The sequence below is a fragment of the Rattus rattus genome, chromosome 16 (genome assembly GCF_011064425.1).
Source record: "Rattus rattus isolate New Zealand chromosome 16, Rrattus_CSIRO_v1, whole genome shotgun sequence".
Taxonomy (NCBI): domain Eukaryota; kingdom Metazoa; phylum Chordata; class Mammalia; order Rodentia; family Muridae; genus Rattus; species Rattus rattus.
The window spans coordinates 10,581,262-10,591,193 of record NC_046169.1 but is presented as its reverse complement, the minus strand read 5'-3'; positions in this window follow the sequence as shown (position 1 = coordinate 10,591,193).

The window sequence follows — 9,932 nt, the reverse complement described above, 5'->3', positions numbered from 1 at the left end:
CTGACTGTGGATGGAGACGCAGAACTCTCAGCTCCTCTTCCAGCACCTCGTCTGCCTGGACGCTGCTAAGCTTCCCGCCATGATGGTAACGGACTCAACCTCTGAAACTATAAGCCAGCCCCAATTAAAATGTTTCTTTTATAAGAGTTGCCTTGGTCATAGCATCTCTTCACAGCAATGAACCCTAACTAAGACACTCATGTGGTCACCCCCAACCACAGAATTATTTTTTGGTTTGCGTTTTTTTTTTTTCTTTTTTTTTCGGAGCTGGGAACTGAACCCAGGGCCTTGCGTTTGCTAGGCAAGCGCTCTACTGCTGAGCTAAATCCCCAACCCCCACAGAATTATTTTTGCAGCTAGTTCATAATGCTGCTACTGTTATGAATTGGGATATAAATACCTGGTATGCAGGATATCTGATATGCAACCCCAAAGGGGTTGTGACCCATAGGTTGAGAACTGCTGCTGTAAAGTAATGAGCCCATGTTTGAGACCAGGGGAAGGGGACAGACATTTACGGACCACCTCTTCTGTCAGGCCTTAGCTTGGGGTTTTGCCCAGCCCAGCTCTGGATGTGTGCGTGTACCAACTTATAAGGTCCTACCATTCAGCTTTTTCCTGAGGATATAGAGGCTCACAGAAGTCAAGTGACTGAAGGTCAATCAAGACTTGGCTTGTGGGGTTGGGGATTTAGCTCAGTGGTAGAGCGCTTGCCTAGCAAGCACAAGTTCGGTCCCCAGCTCCAAAAAAAAAAAAAAAAAAAAAAAAAAAAAGACTTGGCTTGTCTGTACGATGAAGTAGTCCCCTCCATAATCTTCATAGGACACCACCCCCCCATTCACACCAACCTCCTCATGCACCCCAGGCTGGAAGTCTGTAACCGAACAATATACTAGACTATTTCCATACAATTTCAGGCAATAACAAGCCTGAAAAGGCAGTTATCAGAGCTAGGGAGAGAGCCTGGGTTCAACCTTGAATATTCCTTCTGCCTCGCCCCATCCCATAACTGTCTCTGGCAGGGGATCCCAAACAGCAGCATGGGAACCCGGTTGGACTATTTTTGTAAATAAAGTTTTATTGGGGCACAGCTACGGCTGTTTGTTTATGTTGCAGTAAAAATAAAAATGCGGCAGAACGTTTCCTGCACGTCGTACCCTGGCTGTCACTGGTTCCGGCTCCCACGGGCCATTAGAACTAGCACTATTTTATCTAAGATGAGCATCTCTCCCAGAGGCTCTCTGCTAGCACTGAACTCTCTGGTTCCGGCTACCCGGTAAAATCATGGTTCTAGAAGTCCAGCAGCAGCCGGCCTAGCACAGCTCCCTGCCACGGACTCTGTCCACACTCCCAGCAACCTCCCCCTGGTAGTTAAAGTATAAACTCCCAACTCCCCGGTAAAACCAAGACTCAACAAACTGTAACCCGGCCATCAGATTTCTATGTTAAATTCTCAATCCACAATACATCCACACAATAAACTCACAACCAACTGATAAGGATATAAACCGCCCACCTAGATAAGGTAAATTTGCCTGCAGAAATCCATCCCAGATACCTTGGCAATTCAAGACCACCCGGATCTGGGTCGTCCTTCTCTGTCTCCATCTTGATTCTTCCTTTCTTCTTCTCTCTCGACTTACAAAAGCTTTATCCCCACCCCACTCCCACCTTATTTTTTTTTTACCCAATCAAGGCCTCGACCTAACTTGTCTGCCTTCACCTGCCTAATGACGTCAACCCACATGTTTGCATACTAAATGACTGACCTTTTGTGGCCTGTAGTGGATTGAATGTAAAATGCCCACCCGCGGCTTGTGTTTCAAATGCGTGGCCGGCATTTGGCAGTGTCATTTTGGAAGGCTGTGCAGATGTTAGGGAGTGGAGCCCAGGCGGAAGAAGCAGGTCAAGGGGACAGGTTTCTGAAGGATTATCATCCCCGAAGACTCTCTGTCTGCTGCTTTCTGCTTCCCGTGAGGTGACTAACTCTAGGCACATGTCGCTTGCAGCCACAATGTTCTGTGCGTGACCAAGGACTGATGTCTCTGAAATCATAAGCTGAGAACGTATTCCTCTTTTAAATTGTTTCTGTCCAGTAATGCAAAAGCAGCAAAGACAGTTGCAAACACCTAAAAATTACCTCCTCAAAGGCCCATTTTGGGGTATTGGGTCTTCAGCATCTAAAATTTACGGGAGCACACAACTCATCCTAGGGAGCCAGCTTTCATCACCTAGGTAATTTCTGTTTATCCTTAAAGATGAAAACCGAGTGTTACTTATGTGGTTCTAACCTCCAAGATGGCTGCCAACAAGCCACACCCCCCCCGAGTTTCCCATTACTTCATAAGCTCAGCTGTCAAACCAGAATGGCTTGTGTAACCGACACAATATTGTCTTGGTGATACTATGACTCTGGAGTTACACGATGAGAGACTCTCTTGCTTCGGCCCTTGCCTTCTCTTGGATCATTTGCCCTGAGGTAAGCTGGCCACCATGTTGGAAAATCATGCAAGCAGTTCTGAGGGGAAAAGAGAGACACTTACCATGCATTCATGTCTGTGAACTGTGCTGGGTTGGTTTTCCTCCCACCCAGAGTCCTAGTCCCAGCCCTGACTGACTTTCTGGCTGAAATTTAACAACCAATCCCGTTAGGGATGGATCCTACTAAAAGGGATTATGTATGGTGTCAACCCATGTCTGCCTCCCTCTTGGGGGTAGCCAGGCTGGCTGGCGGGAGGGAAGCGTAGCCTACACGGATGGGAGCACTGCAGGGAGCACTGTAGGATCTCTCTGGAGGTGTTGAGTGCAGAGGTAATGAACACACCTGGGAACAGCTTCAGGAACTGGTTCATTCATTGGGAGGGAGAAAGGGGTATTTATGCCTCTAGGGAGGTGGCCAGCATCTCTGAGGCAAGATTTGTGTGACAGTGTACAATTGGCCAGGAGAATTGGGAGATGCTTCCCCTACATACTCAGGAGCTGTCGGGTCCAGGTTGAAGGTGAGGAGTAGGGGATGGGGGCAGGGGAGACCTTATAAGGTCAAACGAGTGAAGCCTGATCTCTGTCAGAGGAATAATACATTTCTCACTAGGGTTGATGGTCGGGGAGCTAGCTTTATGGTGCCAGGTTGGGAAGGGGGGCAGCCAACTCCTGCCCTCCCCATGTTTGAGGCATCAGGGGCTGAAGACCCTTCCTCCGTAACCTTCTGTAACCACAGTGAAGGCAAAGCCACAGTGAACTCTGGAGCTTCGGGTAACTGACTAGGTCCTGAGGGTGCTGATTCAGTCAGTGAACTGTCTGTCTGTCTGTTTTGCGGGTGAGCACATACACGTGAACTAGAGCACGCCTGTGCCACGGTGTGTCTGTGGAGGTTCTCAGGACGATTTCAAGTCTTGGTCCTCACGGTCCATCGTCTTTGAGACAGGATCCTTCTGCCGTTTTGCAGTGAGCACTCCAGGTTGGCTGGCCGGGGGACCCTCTCAACCTCCCTTCCCATCTTCCCACGGGCATGCTGGGATTACAGACGGTTGCCCTGTGCATCTGGCTTTTACACTGGTCCCGAGGATTCCAATGGAGGGCCTCTTTACCCACTGGACCATTGGATAAATCCCTCGATGGAGTCCGAAACAATGGCTAAAAGGAAGGAAGGGCCCAGAACACACCAAGACCAAGTTCTCAGCACAAAGGAGGTTTACCGAGGTGGGACAAAGAGCAGGGAACAAGAGGCAAAGACAGGAGACAGAGGACAAGAAGGAAGGGGAAGGGAAGAAGAGAAAGGGGGTGGGGATTTTGTCCTGGAGGGACAAAGGACTGTCTCTGGATGTCAAGGAAACAGATGTGGCCCATAGGCAAATGACAGATTAGAAAGGAAAAGAGGAAACCCCTGGGTAAGGGCGAGTCGGTTAATTGCGATTGGGAATTTCGATTGCTGGACTTCAGTGCATTAATAGCTAGGCCTTGGCAGTGAGCTTCAGGAGGAGGGAACGGCCAAATAAGGGCATGGACCTTGGTGTCTGGCTTTAGGAACGTGATCTAACGGTTTAGCAAGATGGAGGGAGTGGGGGCACTGGTAAAAGGTAAAATCCTGTCTGTGGCCTGTATGTGCCACACCTGGGCCTGGGTTTGCCACACTCAGTCTTGCTAGAGCCCTTCCGTGGTATCAAGAGGTAGCATCAAGTGGAAGGTGGGATCTAGTTGGAGGAAGGAGGTCACTGGGGACCTGGGACACGGTTAGTAAGGGAACTTGCTTAATAAAAAGCAAAGCAAGGGCTGGAGAGATGGCTCAGTGGTTAAGAGCACTGATTGCTCTTCCAAAGGTCCTGAGTTCAAATCCCAGCAACCACATGGTGGCTCACAACCATCTGGAATGAGATCTGATGCCTTCTTCTGGTGCTGGTGTGTCTGAGGATGGAGACTGTGTACTCACATAATAAATAAATATTTAAAAAGAAAAAAAAAGCAAAGCAAGTCAGGTGGTGGCCCAAGCCTGGGGCAGCCTTGTCTACCTAGAAAGCTGTAGGCCACATAGTCAGACCCTGAAGCAGGTATTCCAGCTGGGTCACATAGTGAGACTCTGACTCAAAAAATAAGGAAAGATTTAGAGCCTTGCCTTCCTCTTTCTGCCATCTTGGCGCCCGTGGAAGCCTGCCGAGAACAGAATGACTTCTAAAAGACAAATTACCCAGAAGGCTGTGGTGCAAGGGCCATATTTGCTGGCTATAAGCAAAGTCTCCAGAAGCAAAGAGAGCATGTAGCTTGACAGGCAGTGGTGGCACACGCCTTTAATCCCAGCACTCTAGAGGCAGAGGCAGTCAGATCTCTGTGAGTTTGAGGCCAGTCTGCTCTACAGAGTGAGTTCCAGGACAGCCAGGGGTACACAGAGAAACTTTGTCTTGAAAAACAAACTGGGGTTGGGGATTTAGCTCAGCGGTAGAGCACTTGCCTAGCGCAAGGCCCTGGGTTGGTCCCCAGCTCGAAAAAAAAAAAAAAAAAAAAAAGAGAGAAACAAAAAGAAAAAAAAAAAAAAAAAAAAACAAACTGAAGAAATTTATACCTGAGATGACAAATTCTTCTTAGGCAAGAGATGTGCTCATGTGCAGAAAGAAAAAAAAAATACAGTGACTCCCGAGGGCAAACAAAGTGAGAGTTCTCCTGGGAGAGGTAACTCAGGCCCATAGAAACAGCGGCATGGTCTGCTACCTTCCTGCCAAGGCTTCTTGGGCACAGAATCTATGGAATGATCTACCCTTCCCGTGTTAAACTAGTGAGACGCAAGTAAATAAAGTTGGTTTGTGCTTTGGAAACATAATAAATAAATAAATAGAAATTTAATTTTTTAATTTAAAATTTAAAAACAAGATGATGATTGGGGAAGACCCTTAGTGTTGACCTCTGACCTTCACTCACATACAAGTGCATGTGCACCTGCACACCCATGTACGCATTCACCTATGAACATGTACCCCCCCAACACACACACACACACACACACACACACACACACACACACACACACACACACACACAGAGTGGCGATGGAGTAGTGACCTGCCATCCCATCTTTGGCCACTAGAGGGAGGCAGTGTTCTGCAACTGTCAGGCCAAGGTCTTCGAGAGCCCTTGCATCAGTTCCCCTAAAGTATAGGCTTTCCAGAAACAGAGAACGGGCTCCTAGGAAGACCAGCGATGATGGACAGGTGTCAGCAGTCACATTCTGTTAATAATCCCGTGCTGCCTGGGATTAAGAAGGAGCAAAGCAGCCTCAAGAAATTTACTCTGGGGCCGGGGAGGTGGCTCGCTGGGCAAGGGCACTTGGTACACAAATGAGGACCGAGTTCAAATCCATATCATGTATGTAAAGGGCCAGGTGTGGACACACAGGCCTGTAACCCTCAGCCAGCAGTGTGGGAACCAGAGACAGAACAACCGCTATGAGTAGCTGGCTTCTAACCTAGCTTCAGGCTTATCCTCAAAGGAATAATATGGGGAGTGGTAAAGCAGGACGCCCGATATCCTCTGCTCCCTGCATGCAGGCATGGGCCCATGCTCCCCTCCCCCATACACCACGCACACATACACATATAAAAAATATTATTCTCACCGGTGTGAAGAGCTCATTATGATACAGAGAGATACCAATAGTGCAACAGTCAGCTAATGCTGTGTAACAAACACTCAGAGGCCTACCCTGTTATTGCATGCACGTGGGCAAGTGATCCGTGACTTAAGGCTGGGTGGGGTTCGGTTCAGATCGGCTCCACCCGCCTCCTCACTCTCAGAGGTGGTCTTCTGGAGGACTCGGTTTTCTCCTGGAAGACGGAGGAAGTGTGGAAGTCCAGACCTTGCCAGAGGAGCTTGTGCAAAGTGTCTGCTGCCGGAACTCATGGTGCACGTCTATGACACCCGCACTTGGGAGGCTGAAGAAGAGACTCAACCCGGGGCACGGAGTGAGACCTTTTCTCAAAAAAATAAATAAAAATGCTGTGTGCTGTCTGGGATGGCCCATCCATGTTCCAGCATGGGGGGAGGAGCTTATGAGGCCACACCCCTCCCTCCCTGAGAAGCTATGAGGGGAAAGGAGGGAGGGCTGTTTTCCTCAGTGGCATAGCCACCGGTAATTGCCTATATACCTTAAATGACATCTGACCAGAAAGAGTTGAAAGAAGGTAATGGGACATATGTCATCAAAATACCCCCTAACACAATATAAACTTGTCAAAGAAGGAATAAAAATATTTTTAGCTAAGCATGGCGGTGCATACCTTTAAACTTAGGCAAGTAAGCCCTGTGAGTTTGAGCCATCCTGGTCTACATAGTGAGTTCCAGGCCAACCAGAGTTCCACAGCAAGACCATATACAAACAAATACATATACATTGCATACATATCATATATATGAATATATACACACATATACTGATATGCATATTCATATATATATTCAAATATATTCATATAGCATTAAAATATATGCATATGCAAATATGAGGAGAAAGTGGGTGGGGATGCAGAGAAATCAGCATCTTTACACCCTGCTGGTGGGGACACAAAGGGTGACATGGTGGAGCAGTGTGAGGTGACGGTCACTTCACATCGTGTCCCCATGCAGGAAGCAGAGAACAATGAATACTGTTTCTCAGGCCGCCTTCTTTTCTGTATGCATCCAAGGCCCAGTCTGTGAGACGATATCGCCTGCATTCAGGGTGGATCTCCCCATATCCCTCAGCCTAGTCTAGAAGCTCCCTCACAGACATCCCAGAGGCTTGTCTCCTAGTCGACTGTAGATCTTGTCAGGTTGACCGTCAACTGTAACCATTCAGAGGCTCAGGAGAATGTGTGGCCTCTCAAAAGACATGGCGAGATGGCTCACGGAGTGGACGTGCTGGCCGTACTTCATGAGAAGCTAAGTTCCCACCGTAGAAGGTGAGAACTGACTCCGGCAACATGTCCCCTGCCCTCCCTCCACACGCACACTGTGTCCTTCACGTGCCTGAACTCACAGAAACATCATCATCATCGTTATTATTATAGCGATGATGTGCTGAGACGTGCTACAGCATAGGTGAACCTTGGAAGCATTATATTAATATAAACCAGGCAAAAAGGGACGGATGTGTGATTCCTCTTGGTTGACTCTAGCTTTGTGGTTTGGATATGAAGCCCCCCTCTCCCAAGGCTCATGTGACCCGTGATGGGAAGAGTTCAGAGTTTGAGGGCTCAGATTGTGAGGGTGCTAACCTCATCAGGGAGGTGATCCTGCAGTCAGCCGGAGGAACGGAGTTATCCTGGAAAATGGGGAGACAGATTTGTATCTCTCTCATTCCCCTCTCGTGATGCTCTACCTAAGACCAGGGGGCCGAGTGGCTGATACCTCTGAGACCAGGAGCCATAAATCTCTCCTCCTTTCACTTGACTCTGCCCAGCAATGGAAACTAACATTGCTGTTAGGCATGACCAACATGTTCAGAAAGGAAAAACCCACAAAGCAGAGGGAGACTGTTTGAGGGATGGAGAGGGAGATACGCCACGGAGCCTGATGATCTAAGTTCAAATCCCAGGATCCACATGGTGCGAGGAGAGGAGAAATTCTACAAGTTGTCTGTCTTACCTGGGTGTTCATGTGTATCTCTCTCTCTCTCTCTCTCTCTCTCTCTCTCTCACACACACACACACACACACACACACACACACAGAGAGAGAGAGAGAGAGAGAGAGAGAGAGAGAGAGAGAGAGAGATATGAGGTCAAAGATACTTAAAGTCCCATCTTGAGGCCAGCTACAAGGAGAAAATTGTTGTAATCAGGGGAGGGATTCACGTGCAGAGAGCCACCACAGACAATGGTGATGTGCCTGGTCCCGAAGGTCACACACAGGTCTATCCCCAAATGCCGCCCTAATAGGCTCCTGTCTGCAAGTCCAGGAGGTTATCACTAACAGTGTCAGTGTGGCTCTCTCCCATAGGATGGGTCTCAAGTTGGGCCAGTCATTGGTCGGCCATTCCCCCAGTTTCTGCCCCATCTTTCTCCCTGCACATATTGTAGGCAGGACAAATTGTGAGCCAGAGGTTTTGTGAGTGAGCTGGTGTCCCTATCCCTCCACTGGAAGTCTTGCCTAGTTACTTCTCTGAGTAGAAAGGGAGGAGGGAGGAGGGGGTGAGATGAGAGGGAGGAACTGGGAGGAGAGGAGGAGGGGGGATCACTGATAGGGATGTAAAGTAAATTAATTAATAAAAAATAAAATGGAATAAATAAATAAATACACCTCTCTGTATCCAAACCCTCATCTTCTGTCTTTATTGTTAAATTGTTTTTATTCACTTTGGGGGTATGTGTGCACATAGGTATGCAGGTACAAGTATGTGTGCACATGTGCACACAGGGCAGAGGTCAGTATCAGACACTTCCTGTTGTGGTAAATTAAAAAAAAAAAAAGGCGTGACTGGTGCCTGCGGGTACCCAGCCAGCGTGCGAGCCGTTCCAGTGTGGCACCTTGCCACGCTCTTTTGCTTTCACTCCCAGTTCCTTTGGCGAGTTGTTACCATGTCAGGCATACACATCCCAATTCCATGGCGGGCTTGGTGTGTCCCACCACCACACATTCTCTTGAACTCAATTAAGTCAATATATGAAAGAACACACCACACAATGACCTCTGATCCAATTGATAAGATATAATTTGCCCATCTAGACAGCGCAAAATCCTGTACACACCCATCCCTTAAAAATAGTCATAGCCACCTGTATCAATGAGCAGAGAAGAATGTTTTTTTTGTTTTTTTTTTCCCCCCCTTTTCGGAGCTGGGGACCGAACCCAGGGCCTTGCGCTTACTAGGCAAGCGCTCTTCCACTGAGCCAAATCCCCAACCCAGCAGAGAAGAATCTTAACACCTGCTGCCGTGTTCTCCCAACTCCTACTCTGGTTCCTTCTCTTTCTAAAGCTTTTCTCCCTCCCATCCTTCCTTCTCCTCCAATGGCAGGCCTCGTTCTAGCCTGTACCCGCCTTCCTGCATAAAGACATCAACCTACAGCGACCTTCCACCATTTTCCATCTTATTTTTTTCAGTCGCATTTTTCTTTATATCGGGGGTCGGGTATTGTGCCATGACTCACATGTGGAGGTCAGAGGATAACTTTTAGATATCGTGGGGGAAACGGTCAGTTTTTTCCTTCCATCCTGTGGGTCCCAGGGATCGAACTCAGGTCACGGTCGTTGGCAGGAAGAGCGATCTCGCAGGCCTCCACTGAACCCGGAGCTCACCAATTCAGCCAGAACAGAATCCTCCTGTCTCTGCCGCCCCGCCCCCATCACTAGGTTCAGGCAGAGTGCTAGAGGAAAGTTCTCTGCCGCCACGCCCCCATCAATCATTAGGCTCAGGCGGAGAGCTAGAGGAAAGCCTGCCGCCTGCCGTGACTCGTGGAAAAGAGAATTGGGAAA